Below are 5,708 nucleotides of genomic sequence, written 5' to 3'. Positions count from 1 at the left end.
CCCAGGTTCTGGGTGCGGGGACCCCAGGAGGATTTTGTGCTATGCCCAGCGGTGTGCCCTGGTTCCCCTGGGCCTAACGACAGAAACTGGTTTCCTGCTCCCGAGGTGGCATTCCTGCCTCATTCGCAGAGCAGCTCCCTAGAGAGGGGTTTGTAGTAAGGCTCTTTGTGTATCTGAAAACTAATCTGACAAGTCCAGAACAGATAGGTGGACAGATGGATTGCCGGACAGATGGATTGCTGAATAGATGAGTCCATAAAGGGATGAATGATGACCACGTGGGCAGAGGATGGGTAGCTGGGAGTGTGGCTGGAGGGCTGGATTAACTGGGTGGCCAGGGGGCCTGTGAAGGCAGGAGGTGGCACTCTTGGATGAGGTGTGAAGTAGAGGCTCCTGAGGGGAGGTTGGCCCCACAGGGGCAGAGGACGTCTGACTCGATGTCAACAGGAAGCCGTTTGGAATTTGGAACAAGAAAGACAATCTTTTCTTCAACTTGGGACCTGAGAAAGAATGTCCAAGACTACCCTTTGTCACTGGCTCTGGGAACGGAGCCTGTGGTGTGTGTAGTGTCTGTGCCGGGAGGGAGATGTGGTCAGACATGTAGACATGCCCTGTGCAGCTGGAGTGTGACGGGCCTGTGGGTGTCTGTGATGTACCCAGAGTGTGCTATGTGGAAGAGACTGTCTACAGATTCCTCTGGACTATTTTCCTCAGCCTGATGTACAGCTTCCATCTGGAGATGGCTGGGAATGCCTTTCACTCTCTTTTGAATTGGAGCTCCTGCTTCCCGGATCCAAGGTCTTTTTCTTTCTGAGTTTGAATGGGGTACATTCTCCAGTAGTCTCAGGTGTTGTTGGGTGGTGGACAGGAAATATAGTTTTTGGGACTTTGCACATCTGAACATTCTTTATTCTATCTAATGTGCTTGATTGAGAATTGGCTGGGTATAGTAGTCAAGGTGTGATTAAGTAATTAATTAATTATTTTTTAAAAAAGAATTTTGAAGGTATTATTCCATTATCTTCAAGATACCAATGCTATCATTGAGATAGCTGAATCCTTACATGATCATCTCCTCTTTACGATCAATAATCTGTTCACGAAAAATGGATGTTCTGTGTGAAAGTGCTACTTGGGAACTTACTTCTCATCATTTTAAATGGGAAAAATATGTGATAATGTCGACTCTAATTTTCCAATTTCCTAAAAAATAGTTCAACACAATAAAAGGTAACCAAAATATAACACACAATAACAAACTATCATGTTCGGTTGTAAATTGCTTAAAAAATCATCCCGACCATCGGTTAATATGGTTGTTCACAGATGGTTGCCTTGTATGGAACAGAAACTCTCTTCTGGCTGACAACAGCCAGCATGCACATTCTTTTTCATGATGCTCATTTCAGATCATATCTGTGTAACTCAAGGCTTTTACCTCAGTGTTTTGCTAAAGTGCTTGCAGTGTTAGCAATGTAAATAGAAAACTCTCTTACATAAGCACTAGCTGGGAATGGTGCAATTGTTAAAATGTTTCCAATGCATCACTATAAACTCTTTAAAATTACCTTTTTAACAGGGGCATCTGGTGGCTCAGTCTGTTAAGTGTCTGCCTTTGGTTCATGGCATGATCCCAGGGTCCTGGAATTGGGCGCCATGTTGGGCTCTGCTTCCTGTCTCCCTCTGCCGCTCCCCATGCTTGTGCTCTTTGGCTTGTTCTCTTTCTCCAAAAAATAAATAAAATCTTAAAAAACTTACTTTTTAACAGAGACAAACAGGGATGTCTTGTCCCTTTTCAGCTTAAACTCTGCTGCAGATCTCTCCTCTCCCACTTTCCTTCTCTCTCTCTCCATCCAGTCTGTCTGAGCACATTCATATATTCATCTTCTATTTTTTTTTGTTTTTTAATTTTTGATGTTCAATTTATTGAACCTGTTGTAAAAACTTTGAGATCATAGTCACTATGAATTAATTCCCACAACTTAAAAAATTTGTCAAATTAGCAATCATGAACTCCACACATTCAAATTTGAGTGGTCATGTAAAATTAACCACACATGAAATGATATACATGTACACAACAATACTTACATTAGCTGAAAACAATTTTGAATTGGGGACAAAAGGGCTCTCTAAAAACTTTTATAATTAGATTTAGTTCCCTTATGTACTGTTGAATTCCTGCCATAAATGTTTTTACCAAATCATAATAAGTTTGTTTTTACCAAATCATAATAAGTTTGCTCTCTTGAGGTGGAAGGCTCTTCATCAGTTAAAGATAATATATCTTCTATCTACCTCTTGAAACATGTCCACTAATACCTTATCAGCACACATTGGCACTTTAATATCTTGCTTTGTAATTTCATAATGCCCTGTATTTTGTACATAATTCCCCACCAGCTTTAAAATGTCTGCAGAAATGTCTTCTAATACTGCTACTATGTAAACAGAAACCTGGAGGTCAATTTTGTAAACTATGACTTCTTTTAATAAAGGATGAATTTTTTCTACTGGGAGAGATAAAGGATTTCTTCACCTCCTCTTTTCAATTGTCAATTGGGCGTCTGCTATTGCCCTCTTAATAACTGGATGAAGGAAACTTTTTTGAACACATTGCTCTAACACTTCGGGGCAGAGCTTGGTGTAGCAGATTTAATAATTTTAAGATTAATTCTTCAACATATTGAAGAGCATCATCACTAGACTCAAGAATCCGATGAATTTGCCCCTGGATGGTTTTCAGCGCCAGCACCAGCAGCCCCCACCACTTGGGTGTGTTGTCCTCTCTGAAAAACTTGTACGGCAGCAGCTGCCCATATATTCATCTTTTTTTTTTTTTTTTTAATGTTCAATTGGCCAACATATAATACCTCATTAGTTTTTGATGTAATGTTCAATGATTCATTAATTGCGTATAACATCTGGTGCTCATCAGCACATGTGTCTTTCTTAATACCTATCACCCAGGTACCCCATCCCTCGTGCCCCCTCCCTTCCATGACCCTCAGTTTGTTTTCTGGAGTCAAGAGTCTCTCATGGTTTGTCTCCCTCTCTGAAGTCTTCCCATTCAGTTTTCCTTCCCTTCCCCTGTGGTCCTCTGAGCTATTCCTAATGTTCCACATATGAGCGAAACCATATGATAATTGTCTTTCTCTGCTTGACTGATTTCACTTAGCATAATCCCCTCCAGTTCCATCCATGTTGATGCAAATGGTGGGTATTCATCCTTTCTAATGGCTGAGTAATATTCCATTTTATGTATGAGACACATCTTTATCCATTGAAGGACATCTTGGCTCCTTCCACAATTTGGCTATTGTGCACATTGCTGCTATGAACATTGGGGTGGATGTGCCCTTTCTTTTCATTATATCTGTATCTTTGGGGTGAATACTTAGTAGTGCAGTTGCTGGGTCATAGGGTAGCTCTGTTTTTATTTTATTTATTTATTTATTTATTTATTTAAAAAAGATTTTATTTATTTATTTGACAGCCAGAGATCACAAGTAGGCAGAGAAGCAGGCAGAAAGAGAGGAAGAGAAGCAGGCTTCCCGCTGAGTGGAGAGCCCAATGCGGGGCTCAATGTGGGGCTCAATGCAGGGCTGGGGCTCAATGCAGGGCTCGATCCCAGGACCCTGGGATCACGACCCGAGCTGAAGGCAGAGGCTTTAACCCACTGAGCCACCCAGGCGCCCCCGTTTTTAACCTCTTGAGGAACTGCCATACTCTTTTCTAGATTGACTGCACCAGCTTGCATTCCCATCGGCAGTGTAAGAGGGTTCCGCTTTCTCCACATCATCTTCTAAATAGAAGTTTCAAAAAATTTTTTTGCATCTTTACAAATAAAATCTTAAGTCTCTATAAAGTTTTTAAAAAATTTATACTTAGAAGGAAATTCTTAAGTAGAAAGTAATTTTGCAGAACCCATTCCTTGAACACCTGAAAATGTATTTGTAAATAACACTTTCAAGATCAGTGTTTCTGTCTCCCTTCTTTCTTTCTATTTTCCCCATTTCCTTCCCTTCTTCTCTTTTATTTCCCTCTTTTCTTCCTTCCTTCCTTCCACCTCCACCCCTTTCCTCCAGTCTCCGACCCCTAGAAGGTTCTGTCTTATCTAGGATAAGCACAGAGGTGATTGTGCACATATTAAAACAGAATGAAAAGTTAGAGCAGTACAGAGCTCCACCCTCTCCTTCCCCTCAGAGAAAGACTTGGCACCTGTTATTAGAAAGGAAGAAAAAACTCCATGTCACTGTTTTCCCTGTTTGAGCTATGCAGCAAGAGCAGACAGCAGATGTGTACTCAATTCTGACTATTTTCTTTGAGGATTTTACTTTGGTCTTTTAATTTTTATTGAGAGTCCTTAGATGGTTATTGGGAATTGTATCTAAACAGAATTCCTTAATCTGTGAGTACTCTGCTTCAGTGTTCTAAACCAACAATATTTATATTCTTAGTCCTGGTAGATCAGAAAACCTACTCAACTATTTAATTAATCTTTCCCATTAACACCAACATGCTACTTAAATTAATAAAGTTTTCATAGATAGGCATTTCCCTAGATCTGGTATTTTCTTTAATTAAAGTTAAAATAAAAGTACATTTAACTAAGGCTTAAAATAAAAATCCCCATAATTCATAACCCTAACAGACTAGGAAGAATTACTCAACAATTAAAAAAATCATCCTACTAATACCACTGCATCACTTAAATTTCTAAATTCCCTATGGGCAGACATGTCCCTAGATCTGACTTGTTAATGTTTAGTTATTAAAGCAAGGCACTGAAAATGCCTAGATGAGTTTATTAACTCCATAAACACAGCTTTTAATTAATTTTTATTAAATTAATTTTAACCAAATTACACACGAAAGTATCTGCATCACAGGGAGAGTGCCCTCCAAATCAACAGCTATTAAAAGGAGCAGGCATTGAGAACAGTAAAAAGTAGCTCACAATGCCTTACATAACCTGATCACACCCCTATGGGACATAGCAGTGATAAAAATTAATCCATAAATTAAAGTTTGACGAAGTTATATTGGTTAGGGTTGGTCAATTTTGTGCCAGCCACTGTAGTTGACATTTTCTAAAACAAAACAAAACAAAACAAAACAAAACAACAAAAATCCTTAATGGAGGGAGTGTTTGTTTAGATCATTCCTGGGACAGTGATTCCATTGTTTGAGAACTTAAAACCTCTGAGTTTTCTAAACTGTGGTGTGAGTGTGACATTGTAAAAATAGAAAATCCCACTAGAGAGAGCCATTTACCAGATTGTCTCTGGTTCCTTGCCTTGAGAATCTGGTTTCTTCAGCAGGTACACGTTTTAAGTGGCTTTCTGGGTCATCACGCTCTCTCTGCATTCCTATTCTGGTGGGGGGCCTCACAAAAGAGTTACCTTCACATCCTGATAACCTCAAAGTGGAAGGTGTAATGCATTTATGAGGTACTGATACAATGTGCTGGGGCTTGAGATGAGAACAAAATGTGTGTATGCAGAGCGTTTGCCTGCTTTGGACTTGGCTCATAAATTGTGGCTTTACTGGGTTTGGAGAAAGGAAAGGGATACATTCAATTAAGACTGATCTGGGCTGAGAAGTGAGTGAATCAGCACATCGTCTTCCTCTCTGACTGTTTCCCTCAGCTTCTGAGAAGCAGACACATAGCCTGGGGAGCGCTGGGTCTCTCTCGTGTAGACCAT

General features: G+C 40.0%; 1 pseudogene; it reads right to left on the bottom strand.

Annotated features, from left to right (window-relative positions):
• Nucleotides 1-1,060: 1,060 nt before the first annotated feature.
• LOC116877549 lies at nt 1,061-5,708 on the bottom strand (annotated as a pseudogene).

This window comes from Lontra canadensis, unplaced genomic scaffold (genome assembly GCF_010015895.1).
Source record: "Lontra canadensis isolate GAN:19392208 unplaced genomic scaffold, GSC_riverotter_1.0 scaffold53, whole genome shotgun sequence".
Taxonomy (NCBI): domain Eukaryota; kingdom Metazoa; phylum Chordata; class Mammalia; order Carnivora; family Mustelidae; genus Lontra; species Lontra canadensis.
The sequence above is the reverse complement of the archived record's forward strand: the minus strand, read 5'-3'. Positions and strand labels throughout refer to the sequence as shown.